Source organism: Triticum aestivum, chromosome 2D (genome assembly GCF_018294505.1).
Source record: "Triticum aestivum cultivar Chinese Spring chromosome 2D, IWGSC CS RefSeq v2.1, whole genome shotgun sequence".
NCBI classification, from domain to species: Eukaryota; Viridiplantae; Streptophyta; class Magnoliopsida; order Poales; family Poaceae; genus Triticum; species Triticum aestivum.
In genome coordinates, this window is record NC_057799.1 from 144,617,756 (window position 1) to 144,632,084 (window position 14,329).

The 14,329-nt window shown below is 45.9% G+C and overlaps 1 long non-coding RNA gene across 1 annotated transcript; it reads right to left on the minus strand.

Annotated features, from left to right (window-relative positions):
- Positions 1 to 323: 323 nt before the first annotated feature.
- LOC123049079 (uncharacterized) lies at positions 324 to 1,019 on the minus strand. The gene is made up of 3 exons (XR_006423440.1): positions 946 to 1,019; positions 477 to 552; positions 324 to 400 (listed from the first exon to the last, which is right to left on the minus strand). It is a non-coding gene; the product is annotated as an uncharacterized lncRNA (long non-coding RNA).
- Positions 1,020 to 14,329: the final 13,310 nt, after the last annotated feature.

The following is a 14,329-nucleotide window of genomic DNA, read 5'->3' on the forward strand; positions in this document are numbered from 1 at the left end:
CGTTGCGGGAGTTCAGGAGAGACCTGTCGAGCAGGGCGGATCGCGATCCAAATAACTATTCTAACTAGTAGAGTGACCGTGCGTTGCCACGGGCTCTTGAAATAGTTTACAAAAGTTACATGTTAAATTCCACACGTACAAACAATAAAACACAAATACAATTATTTAATAACTGAAGTTCATTTTTTCAATGTAAATTGATAACATGAAGAAAAATTAACGACATTGTCCATGTAACAAAGCCAGCGATGTTCCAACTAAACATCTATTACAAAACTATTAATATCTAGATGATGCGCTTAAGTAATTCTTTCACAATATCAGGAAAGTTTCCTTTAGCTTCATTCCCACAATGTTTTAGCAAGTGTAATAAAAACTGTTTCCTCAATTCATACCCATCCTGCACAAACAATACATGTAGTTATTATGAAAATTTCACGCCGAAGGTCTTAAAACATGTAACTGACAATACTCACCGTGCAAATCGGCTTGACCAATTCTTTACCGTTCCACCAGAGCATAAAATGAAAAACAAAATAGCCAGACACATTCCTGCAAAACTTTAGATTAATAATATATAGAATATAATGATAACAAAAGTAAATGTTTTTGTTATAAATCCATTACCCGTCTATACTCGTTGGAACACCGAACGGAAATAAACGTTGCCATTTAGATATATCATAATTCCAACCAGGCAGCTTTATTTCGAGTGCTTCTTTGAAATCCCTTGCAAAACTTTTTAATTTCAGTGCATGCCTCAATTTTTTTCCTCTAACGATTGTGATGTTTGAATAGGATCCAGAATATATAGACGACGTGCCTCTTTCTCGATGACGTACAAGATGTATCGGCCGATGGATGCATAGGGAAGATAAATCTACAAGTGGAGCTATTAGAAACAACAATAAACCATGATAACAATGGACAAAATACTTTACTTACCTTGTTGCACGATGAGATGTCATTGTCCATCCCAGGCCAGCTATCAAATAATGTTGCCAACGTCTGGATAGTTTTCTTCTCGCAAAACTTCTGACCTCGTGTTGACTCTAGCATCATGGACTAAGTAAAAAAGAAAGAAATATTGCTTCAACATGTTGATGCTAATGACACATAGAATGAAGAGTTACGATAACTTACACAAAATCGTAGATCCATGTAGTGCACAGGAGGGTCTGTGAACAATACTCCTTCTGTGACGCCCCCGATTTGACCGTACACTAATCATGCACGCAAATGTGTACGATCAAGATCAGGGACTCACGGGAAGATATCACAACACAACTCTAAAACATAAATAAGTCATACAAGCATCATAATACAAGCCAGGGGCCTCGAGGGCTCGAATACAAGTGCTCGATCATAGACGAGTCAGCGGAAGCAACAATATCTGGGTACAGACATAAGTTAAACAAGTTTGCCTTAAGAAGGCTAGCACAAACTGGGATACAGATCGAAAGAGGCGCAGGCCTCCTGCCTGGGATCCTCCTAACTACTCCTTGTCATCGTCAGCGGGCTGCACGTAGTAGTAGGCACCTCCAGTGTCGTAGGAGTCGTCGTCAACGGTGGCGTCTGGCTCCTGGACTCCAGCCTCCGGTTGCGACAATCAGTAGAAAGGAAAGGAGAAAAAGAGGAAGGAAAGCAACCGTGAGTACTCATCCAAAGTACTCGCAAGCAAGGAGCTACACTACATATGCATGGGTATATGTGTAAAGGGCCATATCAGTGGACTGAACTGCAGAATGCCAGAATAAGGGGGGGATAGCTAGTCCTGTCGAAGACTACGCTTCTGGCCATCTCCATCTTGCAGCATGTAGAAGAGAGTAGATTGAAGTCCTCCAAGTAGCATCGTATAGCATAATCCTACCCGGCGATCCCCTCCTCGTCGCCCTGTTAGAGAGCGATCACCGGGTTGTATCTGGCACTTGGAAGGGTGTATTTTATTAAGTATCCAGTTCTAGTTGTCATAAGGTCAAGGTACAACTCCGGGTCGTCCTTTTACCGAGGGACACGGCTATTCGAATAGATAAACTTCCCTGCAGGGGTGCACCACATAACCCAACACGCTCGATCCCATTTGGCCGGACACACTTTCCTGGGTCATGCCCGGCCGCGGAAGATCAACACGTCGCAGCCCCACCTAGGCTCAACAGAGAGGTCAACACGCCGGTCTAAATCCTATGCGCGCAGGGGTCTGGGCCCATCGCCCATTGCACACCTGCACGTTGCGTACGCGGCCGGAAGTAGACCTAGCCTAGCAGGCGTTCCAGTCCAATCCGGCGCGCGCCGCTCCGTCGCTGACGTCAAGAAGAGCTTCGGCTGATACCACGACGTCGAGTGCCCATAACTGTTCCCGCGTAGTTGGTTAGTGCGTATAGACCAAATGGCCAGACTCAGATCAAATACCAAGATCTCGTTAAGCGTGTTAAGTATCCGCGAATGCCGACCAGGGCCAGGCCCACCTCTCTCCTAGGTGGTCTCAACCTGCCCTGTCGCTCCGCCACAAAGTAACAATCGGGGGCCGTCAGGAACCCAGGCCCACCTCTACCGGGATGGAGCCACCTGTCCTTTCAGCCTCCTCATCAGAATCACTTGCGGGTACTCAACGAGCCGACCCGACTTTAGTCACCACATGTGTCATGTATATAAAGTATATAGTATATACCCGTGATCACCTCCCGAAGTGATCACGGCCCAGTAGTATAGCATGGCAGACGGACAAGAGTGTAGGGCCACTAATGGAACCCTAGCATCCTATACTAAGCAGTAGGATAGCAGGTAAGGGTAACAACTGTAGCAACAATGACAGGCTATGCATCAGTATAGGATTAACCGAAAGCAGTAACATGCTACACTACTCTAATGCAAGCAGTATAGATAAGGAATAGGCGATATCTGGTGATCAAGGGGGGCCTTGCCTGGTTGCTCTGGCAAGGAGGTGTCGTCGTCGACGTAGTCGATCACAGGGGCAACATCGGTCTTGGGGTCTACCAGAAAGAAGTAACGGAGAGGGAGCACAATAAATAACAGATCAATCAAAGCATCACAAAGCGTAACATGGCAATACGCGGTGCTAGGGGTGACCTAACGCGGTAGTAAGCGATACTGGTGAAAAGGGGGAACATCCGGGAAAGTATCCCCGGTGTTTGACGTTTTTGGACAGATGAACCAGAGGGGGAAAGTTGCGTGTTTGCTATGCTAGGGATGTGTGGCGGACGAACGGGTTGCGTATCCGGATTCGTCTCGTCGTTTTGAGCAACTTTCATGTATAAAACTTTTTCACCTGAGCTACGGTTGAATTTCTACTAATTTTCTAAGTTTTAAAGGTTTTCTAGAATTCTGAAATATACCTCAATTCGAAATTTAAACAGTGTATTACTTTTTATACACACATGCAGCGAGCCTATTAGAATGACACGGGGTCCAGTGGCTGAGTCAGCATACACAGTCAACTAGTCAACAGTCAATGTTTGATCTGGTCAAAGTGTGAATAGTGGTCGTGGGGCCTACTTGTCATTGACTGCTATGTTAACTAAAGTGTTAAACAGATTTATTTAGCAAGGGGACCCACATTTCATCTACACCTAGGCTAATCTAGCCACTAAATAATCCCTAAACCATCTTATCTCTAATTAACTAAGCGGCCAGAAGCAAAGCCGGTTGTGCACGTTGTGCACACACGCATGCTTATGGCCAAGCTACTGCAGCGGCCGGCGGTAGCATCAATCAGTAGCAGCAACTAGTAGTAAAAAGAGGTAGCAGCTGCAAGCAGGGCAGCGCGCCTGCAAGCAGAAGAGCAAAGCAGCGGCAGGGGCTTGTAGCAGCGCCGCAGCAGCGGTGACCGCTAGCGGCGGCGGCGGCAACGCGGGCAGTCGCGAGCAGCAGCGGGCGGACGGGTGCGCCTGGGCATGGCCTCGGGGCAGCGAGGGCGCGGCAGGGGATGCGGGCGCGGCTGAAACCAGTGGCAACAACGACGAGCAGTGGTGGGAGCATGAGCAGCACGCAGCAGCACAACAGAAGCAAGCAGCATCACACGCACGTACACACAAGAGCTCGAGCTCCCATTCATGGCGGCCGAGCGTAAGGGCGGCCTCAATGGCGACAGATCGAGGCAAGGAAAGGGAGGATCCGGTGGAGAAGCTCACCGCGGAGCCGTAGGCGTGCTCGGGGAGGTCGGGGACGGACCGGGGCGGCGGCAATCGACGGCGGACGACGACGATGTACGCGGTGGAAACGAGGTCGATGGCGAGCGTACAGGGCGGCCCTGCTCGATTTCAGGCCCGGGATGGACGAAGTCGATTGTGGCGGTCCTCCTGAACCCGTCAGTGTGGCGGACGATGGCCGGTGGCCGCAGTGATTCGTAGCGGCGTGCTCCGGTGCGTCGTGGTTAGTTTGGCCAGAGTGTGTGTGAGAGAGAGAAAGGACGTGGGGCGCGAGGGGGAAAGGGAGGGAGGAGCTAGGGTTCGCCGAGGGGAAGGGGGCGAGGCTATATAGGACGGGGGGCGGCGGATGCCCGCCACGGCGGCAGGGGCGCGCCATGGCCGGGCGATGAGCGGCACGACCCCCCTGCCTCCCTGTAGCAAGGGAAGGAGGCAAGTGGGGGTGGGCCGGCTGGGCTGCCCACTTGCCCGATGGGTCAGAAGCCCAGGGGGTTTTCTCCCCTTTTTATTTTTATTCTTTTCCAGTTTCTTTTATTTATTTTTCTTTTCTGTTTTATTTTATTACTAGTAGATTTTAGTTTTATAAAAATATGAGACCAACACTTAAATTAGTGTTTTAAATTACCCCTCTGCCACAAGAAGTTTCACACTTTAATAAAATAGGTTTATATTTGTTTGCTATTTAAAAGCATGTAATAAATATTTTTAGCCCCTGTTTTAATTAGTTAAAGGCATTAAACCACTTTGCAAAGATGTTGGTTCACAACCATAATTAGTTATGGAATTTTCCACACTTTGAACATTTTACTATGCATGTTTGACAAATTTGAATTTTTGACTTTAAAGTTGAATTTGAATACAAACAGTGATTTGGATCAAGTGAGGATTGGCAACGGTAATGTGATGAAGTGGCACCATTAATAGAGGTTTACTGTAGCTTAATTATCCGAGCGTCACAATTCTTCTCCACTACAAGAAATCTCGTCCCGAGATTTAAGAGGTAGAGAAGGGGGGAAGGTATAGTTACGAAATTCTAAGGGATCTTCTCGGCCTTGGTTGCTCTTCTCGAAGAGGTCGATCCATTACATTGACGTCTGCATTCCTCTACTTCAGGTCATCATGGTGAAGTCGTCCTTTTCTTTGGGAACTCCAACGTACTTACGAATCGGTAAGGGGCAGCTCGGCTACGGCAAAATGATTATGAGGGAAACAATCTAGGGTTAACCCATGAATGATCATAAGAGTATCTCTCGAGTTGAACATATAAAATACATCGAGAGTAAGGTACGAAGGTACAATAAGAGGTTGCAAGCGGATAGATAGTTGCTCGAAGTCTGAACCAGAGTGAGAAAGGGGTTCAGAGCAGCGAGAGTAAGTATTGCGTCTGATACCAGAATAGAGCACTAGGAAGGTGGCCCGTGAATTAAATACAAAGCCAAGTGTGAGGAATAACCATTAGAAATAGGGTTGTATAGAAGATTCAGGTTTCGATCCTGTGGAACTGTGGGTTATGGGCCCACCATGTGGGTTTTTTATAGGAGCAGTGACATCTTGCACGGTCATGATAGCAAGGCATGTCAGAGAGTACCCTGTCAGTTATGTCGGCAACATGTTGGTACCAAGGGCGAGGGACGAAGAGAACCATTTTCCTGCTCGTTGAAACGAGGCGGACCAATAGGCAAAGTTCTCATCCATCGGTGGCTACCGAAATGTCATCAACAAAAGTAACATGGTCTACTGAGAGAGTGGTACAACGAGGCGCTCAACTAAGCAGGGAATTATCTCTGCTCAGCTAAGTCAGATTACAAGAAAGGTTAAACAAAACAATGGAAAGGAAAATATGATTACCAGAGTAAACAGAACAATGTAAAGGAAAATGTGTTTAAACACATATTTCAAGGGTATATCCTTCCCAAGGACAAGCGGGGCATGATATCCGTGACAGGATATAATGTAGAAAACCCTCTAGGTAGGGGGAGAGAAATTTTCATGACATTTCCCATACAACGGTGTTTGGATAATTGAGCAAGAAACAATTAGCATTGGGATAAGTGTTCTTGTTGAAAATCGGAGTACCACAGACATGCTTCGAGATAGCATTGACATGGTCTTCAAGCAAAGGTCGGACTTGGATACAAAAAGGATTCATCAGGAACAACACATAGAATAAGTCTTTCAATTTCCTCTTGGAAGAATGGTTAACCTTGCTAAAAAGGAAATTATAACAAAAGGTCCTCTGACTAGGGGTGCTAAGCAAAGACATCACCTTACCGGGTTATGTAGAGACCAATGTCATAACTCTTGGAAATATGTTCCAACCATCATATCTGACCGAGATTCAGATCTGATTGGTGTCAGGATAACTCAGACTCAGGATGCCTGAGAAGAAAGGTGCAACACAAATTGTCGAAATGACATCAAAGATTCTCGGGAGATGAACTATGGAAGCGAGTTCCGAACAAGGGTTCATCATTAAATCAAGGAGAGGTGAGGAGGTGACTGATTGACTCAGCGACAACCCATTGAGATTTCCAAAAGATGGATTTCCACAACTATGTGAACAAGGAGATAACATTAGCTAGATCGAATGACTTAATGATGTATGCTCGAGGAAAACATACACAGTTAAACATTGGTTGAAATGTGCACCCGAAATATGGGCTAGGTAGCACGATCAATGTTCGAATGATGATTCATTAGGCCATAGACGTAGAATGAAACTATAGACCAATAACTTCAAAGCAATAGGGTTGCTAGAAGTTTAGAATTTACACATCACAGACCATTTGTCGGTATTTCGTTTATAAACAACACGGGGACCAAGAAAGAATGGTGATGGTGAGAAGTATCACTGTACCAAGAATTCTTAAGAGGTGGAGTAATGCTCACGACATTCTTGACATCAAAGATGGTAATACTCCACGGTAGAACGTAACATAGGTTGGATAGCAGGGAAATCAAGATACAACACAAAATATGAACAAGTTTGTGTTGGGGGGAGGCAAGAATGTTGTCGATGATAACACAATTCATCGAGGGGCAAGGATGGTATTTCTCATCCTGAATTTCGATAGATATCTTGGAAGAGCTCAGAATGTAGATGATGATCATGACACATTTGTCGAGAGATTTCATGAAGATGTAATCGATCAGCGATGACATCAAGCTAAAAGGTATGATGAAGCAAAAGGTTATTCGAACCACGGGTACGACACGAACTTGAAATCAAGCTTGTTGTTCAAGGAAGAATGATATGACGAGGAAGATCGACGTAAGCTTAGCTCATCGTCGTAAATTATGCTCTGGGAAGAAGAACCAAGTAGCATAGTTAAAATTTGACATGATAATGATATAGCCAATCAGGCTAGGAATGACTTGAAGGGTTATTAAACTCGTAAGCAACGAAAATTATTTAGAGTTATTGAATCAGGGTGTGGAATTTATTCACTTATCGGTGTTCTTGAGTAACTAATAACTCAGAACCCGAGGAAATCTGAAATCAATGAGAAGCAATACTAGATGAAGACTCAAGGGAAGCAACACATTTCTTTGATATTCTCGAGATACCGGAGGGTAATACTCGAAGGAAGATCGAAATAGAGGTTGCAAGGATGTATTAATCTGCAGAAGACAAGTTCTTTAACTTTTCCGAGAAATGGAATCAAAGGAGAACAATCATGGTCGGAACCACGTCCACGGATACCAGATGAACTTATAACAAGGGGATAATTATTTTAAGAGAAGCTTCCATGATAAGGTATACATCGTGCCCATGGGCATGAACACAGGGTTCAAGGTCGACTCCCACTTGTTCAACGCATAACCTTTCATTCACCTCTCGTATTTCGAAAATGACATTAGTTGTTGAAAGTGTTTACCTGGTGCAATACCAGATAAGTATGACCCGTGTAATCTTTCGGGTTCACACGGATTAGGGAAGGCGTAGGTTCAACCCATCAGGGCATCTTAGGAACATATACCACAAACTTCGGAGTAAATATTACAAGCTCGAAAGTAGAGCATTGTTCAAAAGCAGATGATACAATTTACCAAAGGCATTATATACCCATGGAAAGGCTCACAAGGTTATTCAATATGAAGGACACTGTCGGATAAAATCCAACAAAGGAACCGATGGTCCACAAGGAATCTGATGTGAGCATCGGTACTCAATCAGAGGAAGAAGAATGCAAGGAGATCTGATTATAGAAACAACTAACTAATTCAAAATTCAAATGCAAAAGAACTATGATTTCCAAATCGGGGGATCAGAAGCAACGCTCTGATCAAGGATGGATAAGTTGAGTAGGCTTAGAGGTACAACCGATGGCAATTTGATTGGTCGAGATCCAGCTCACGTTTAAAATGACGTCTGAGCCAGAAGGATGAATTCTAGGATCTGATTGAGGATTGCGAGCATTCGCAACAAATTGAATCAATGGACTCAAAAATGATAATGACAAGAGATGCCAATCAGATTATAGACTTATGGGATTAACCATAATGTAAGCAAGTAAGAATTTCAAGAGCAATAGGCTACTCAAGATTTCGGAAGTTCAAATAGTATTTTGAAGACTTTTGTGAAATACATGAATCAACTGAGGATGAGCAAATATCCGGTGAGTGCTAGAAATTATCCATAGTGGTATTCATGTGGCAAAGAACAGCAAGGCAGTAAGCTCAAAGGATTCTCGGAGCAACAAAGAGAATTTCGGGGTATCTTGTAATAACAAGATCAACTGGGAAGCATTATATGAATGGCGAGTATACGTGGTTATCCACAGGGGTTTATCGATGGAAGGGAGTTGCAAAAGCGACACCATAAAGTCTCAAGAGAACATCGGAGAGTATCTTCGGATCCTTCTGGTGCAGCAGACGATCATCTGTAATAAGGGGCTCTCCGGGTGAAAGTGATAACGAGATCCTAATGTTAGAATTAGCAAAATTCATTTAACCCGAATAGAAGAGAGATCAGAGTCCCAAAGTATAGACAAGGAGTAAAAGATCCTAATACCACCCAATGGCGACGTGGGCCCGTAAGACACACAACCATGTTAGTAAAAGTTTTTGCAATGTCTAGACTCGACTTCGGCCAAGGAGTTGGAAAGGGGGATTCCTACAGGCAGTTGGCTCTGATACCAACTTGTGACGCCCCCGATTTGACCGTACACTAATCATGCACGCAAATGTGTACGATCAAGATCAGGGACTCACGGGAAGATATCACAACACAACTCTAAAACATAAATAAGTCATACAAGCATCATAATACAAGCCAGGGGCCTCGAGGGCTCGAATACAAGTGCTCGATCATAGACGAGTCAGCGGAAGCAACAATATCTGGGTACAGACATAAGTTAAACAAGTTTGCCTTAAGAAGGCTAGCACAAACTGGGATACAGATCGAAAGAGGTGCAGGCCTCCTGCCTAGGATCCTCCTAACTACTCCTTGTCATCGTCAGCGGGCTGCACGTAGTAGTAGGCACCTCCAGTGTCGTAGGAGTCGTCGTCAACGGTGGCGTCTGGCTCCTGGACTCCAGCCTATGGTTGCGACAATCAGTAGAAAGGAAAGGAGAAAAAGAGGAAGGAAAGCAACCGTGAGTACTCATCCAAAGTACTCGCAAGCAAGGAGCTACACTACATATGCATGGGTATATGTGTAAAGGGCCATATCAGTGGACTGAACTGCAGAATGCCAGAATAAGGGGGGGGATAGCTAGTCCTGTTGAAGACTACGCTTCTGGCCATCTCCATCTTGCAGCATGTAGAAGAGAGTAGATTGAAGTCCTCCAAGTAGCATCGTATAGCATAATCCTACCCGGCGATCCCCTCCTCGTCGCTGTTAGAGAGCGATCACCGGGTTGTATCTGGCACTTGGAAGGGTGTATTTTATTAAGTATCCAGTTCTAGTTGTCATAAGGTCAAGGTACAACTCCGGGTCATCCTTTTACCGAGGGACACGGCTATTCGAATAGATAAACTTCCCTGCAGGGGTGCACCACATAACCCAACACGCTCGATCCCATTTGGCCGGACACACTTTCCTGGGTCATGCCCGGCCGCGGAAGATCAACACGTCGCAGCCCCACCTAGGCTCAACAGAGAGGTCAACACGCCGGTCTAAATCCTATGCGCGCAGGGGTCTGGGCCCATCGCCCATTGCACACCTGCACGTTGCGTAGCGGCCGAAAGCAGACCTAGCCTAGCAGGCGTTCCAGTCCAATCCGGCGCGCGCCGCTCCGTCGCTGACGTCAAGAAGAGCTTCGGCTGATACCATGACGTCGAGTGCCCATAACTGTTCCCGTGTAGTTGGTTAGTGCGTATAGACCAAATGGCCAGACTCAGATCAAATACCAAGATCTCGTTAAGCGTGTTAAGTATCCGCGAATGCCGACCAGGGCTAGGCCCACCTCTCTCCTAGGTGGTCTCAACCTGCCCTGTCGCTCCGCCACAAAGTAACAATCGGGGGCCGTCAGGAACCCAGGCCCACCTCTACCGGGATGGAGCCACCTGTCCTTTCAGCCTCCTCATCAGAATCACTTGCGGGTACTCAACGAGCCGACCCGACTTTAGTCACCACATGTGTCATGTATATAAAGTATATAGTATATACCCGTGATCACCTCCCGAAGTGATCACGGCCCAGTAGTATAGCATGGCAGACGGACAAGAGTGTAGGGCCACTAATGGAACCCTAGCATCCTATACTAAGCAGTAGGATAGCAGGTAAGGGTAACAACTGTAGCAACAATGACAGGCTATGCATCAGTATAGGATTAACCGAAAGCAGTAACATGCTACACTACTCTAATGCAAGCAGTATAGATAAGGAATAGGCGATATCTGGTGATCAAGGGGGGGCTTGCCTGGTTGCTCTGGCAAGGAGGGGTCGTCGTCGACGTAGTCGATCACAGGGGCAACATCGGTCTTGGGGTCTACTGGAAAGAAGTAACGGAGAGGGAGCACAATAAATAACAGATCAATCAAAGCATCACAAAGCGTAACATGGCAATACGCGGTGCTAGGGGTGACCTAACGTGGTAGTAAGCGATACTGGTGAAAAGGGGGAACATCCGGGAAAGTATCCCCGGTGTTTGACGTTTTCGGACAGATGAACCGGAGGGGGAAAGTTGCGTGTTTGCTATGCTAGGGATGTGTGGCGGACGAACGGGTTGCGTATCCGGATTCGTCTCGTCGTTTTGAGCAACTTTCATGTATAAAACTTTTTCACCTGAGCTACGGTTGAATTTCTACTAATTTTCTAAGTTTTAAAGGTTTTCTAGAATTCTGAAATATACCTCAATTCGAAATTTAAATAGTGTATTACTTTTTATACACACATGCAGCTAGCCTATTAGAATGACACGGGGTCCAGTGGCTGAGTCAGCATACACAGTCAACTAGTCAACAGTCAATGTTTGATCTGGTCAAAGTGTGAATAGTGGTCGTGGGGCCTACTTGTCATTGACTGCTATGTTAACTAAAGTGTTAAACAGATTTATTTAGCAAGGGGACCCACATTTCATCTACACCTAGGCTAATCTAGCCACTAAATAATCCCTAAACCATCTTATCTCTAATTAACTAAGCGGCCAGAAGCAAAGCCGGTTGTGCACGTTGTGCACACACGCATGCTTATGGCCAAGCTACTGCAGCGGCCGGCGGTAGCATCAATCAGTAGCAGCAACTAGTAGTAAAAAGCGGTAGCAGCTGCAAGCAGGGCAGCGCGCCTGCCAGCAGAAGAGCAAAGCAGCGGCAGGGGCTTGTAGTAGCGCAGCAGCAGCGGTGACCGCTAGCGGCGGCGGCGGCAACGCGGGCAGTTGCGAGCAGTAGCGGGCGGACGGGTGCGCCTGGGCGTGGCCTCGGGGCAGCGAGGGCGTGGCAGGGGATGCGGGCGCGGCTGAAACCAGTGGCAACAACGACGAGCAGCGGTGGGAGCATGAGAAGCACGCAGCAGCACAACAGAAGCAAGCAGCATCACACGCACGTACACACAAGAGCTCGAGCTCCCATTCATGGCGGCCGAGCGTAAGGGCGGCCTCAACGGCGACAGATCAAGGCAAGGAAAGGGAGGATCCGGTGGAGAAGCTCACCGCGGAGCCGTAGGCGTGCTCGGGGAGGTCGGGGACGGACCGGGGCGGCGGCAATCGACGGCGGACGACGACGATGTACGCGGTGGAAACGAGGTCGATGGCGAGCGTACAGGGCGGCCCTGCTCGATTTGAGGCCCGGGATGGACGAAGTCGATTGTGGCGGTCCTCCTGAACCCGTCAGTGTGGCGGACGATGGCCGGTGGCCGCAGTGATTCGTAGCGGCGTGCTCCGGTGCGTCGTGGTTAGTTTGGCCAGAGTGTGCGTGTGTGAGAGAGAAAGGACGTGGGGCGCGAGGGGGAAAGGGAGGGAGGAGCTAGGGTTCGCCGAGGGGAAGGGGGCGAGGCTATATAGGACGGGGGGGTGGCGGATGCCCGCCACGGCGGCAGGGGCGATGAGCGGCACGACCCCCCTGCCTCCCTGTAGCAAGGGGAGGAGGCAAGTGGGGGTGGGCCGGCTGGGCTGCCCACTTGCCCGATGGGTCAGAAGCCCAGGGGGTTTTCTCCCCTTTTTATTTTTATTCTTTTCCAGCTTCTTTTATTTATTTTTCTTTTCTGTTTTATTTTATTACTAGTAGATTTTAGTTTTATAAAAATATGAGACCAACACTTAAATTAGTGTTTTAAATTACCCCTCTGCCACAAGAAGTTTCACACTTTAATAAAATAGGTTTATATTTGTTTGCTATTTAAAAGCATGTAATAAATATTTTTAGCCCCTGTTTTAATTAGTTAAAGGCATTAAACCACTTTGCAAAGATGTTGGTTCACAACCATAATTAGTTATGGAATTTTCCACACTTTGAACATTTTACTATGCATGTTTGACAAATTTGAATTTTTGACTTTAAAGTTGAATTTGAATACGAACAGTGATTTGGATCAAGTGAGGATTGGCAACGGTAATGTGATGACGTGGCACCATTAATAGAGGTTTACCGTAGCTTAATTATCCGAGCGTCACACCCTCGTCACATGCCAGCATACGCACGGCTGTGTTGAAGCAATCATTGTCCATGGGCTGCTCTATGTTAAGTATCCACTGAAGTTTCTTAAGACTTAAGCCCATTGGATCGGGTGTCGAGCTCCGGACCCATACCTTCCTATAAATTGGATGGTAAGAAGAACAATAATATACAACCTCACATTAAATATTGATACCTGATACTTACTCCAAACAACCGGCATCATCGATCGACATGATGTAGTTGCAGAGGCCGGCAAGTAATTCACGTTGGTCCGTGGGTATGATAGTGATTGGTGCAGGACGTTTGTCTTTGACTACGTCAGATGGATTGTCCAGTATCTCGAGATCAGAATTAGCTAAATTTTCTTGATCGTCAGGTTGATGGTATATGGGACCTCCTTTTAGCTTATTCAGCTCTGAATCGAGCAAAATGACAGCTAATTTTTGTCGAAAATGTTTCATATCCTCCTACAAGATATATATAAAAACAATTTATATATTATTTTGAGATAAAATAACGAGATAATGTATAAAAACGAAATACCTGGGTGAATTGGTCTGACAGTGCATGTGATGTCCAGTATTCCATATAATTTAGCATAAACAGTCCACATGATACGCTATAATATTATAAAATAATGCTTTAGAATACCACACAGATGAATCAAATAAACAAACCATTGTAACAAGTGCTTACCCATCGGTTTGTATTGCCGCATGAAACTGCTCTACAACCGTCCATTTTGTAACATTCAGATCGGGCCACTTATGACCTCTGATAAAATCGGGTCTATGCTCTACAAGTTTCAGACACTTCTCGAGTCCTAGTAACTATTTTATATATAAGAAATAGTAGGGATCAAGGCAAACAAAAACATATGTTAAGATGAATAAAAATAATAGATAGTTACCGTAGTAGCAAGGTCATTGCGTTTGACCCGAGAACCAAGTGAGTCCAATACTTGAATCTCACGTTTTTTGGCATTGACGACTGCTAGATACCAATGGTAGCTCGGCATGTTAATCGGAATGAATAACTGGTGTAAATATCATACAAGTCACGGTCGCAATTAGATATAAATATTAATAAATCATTATACATATGAATTA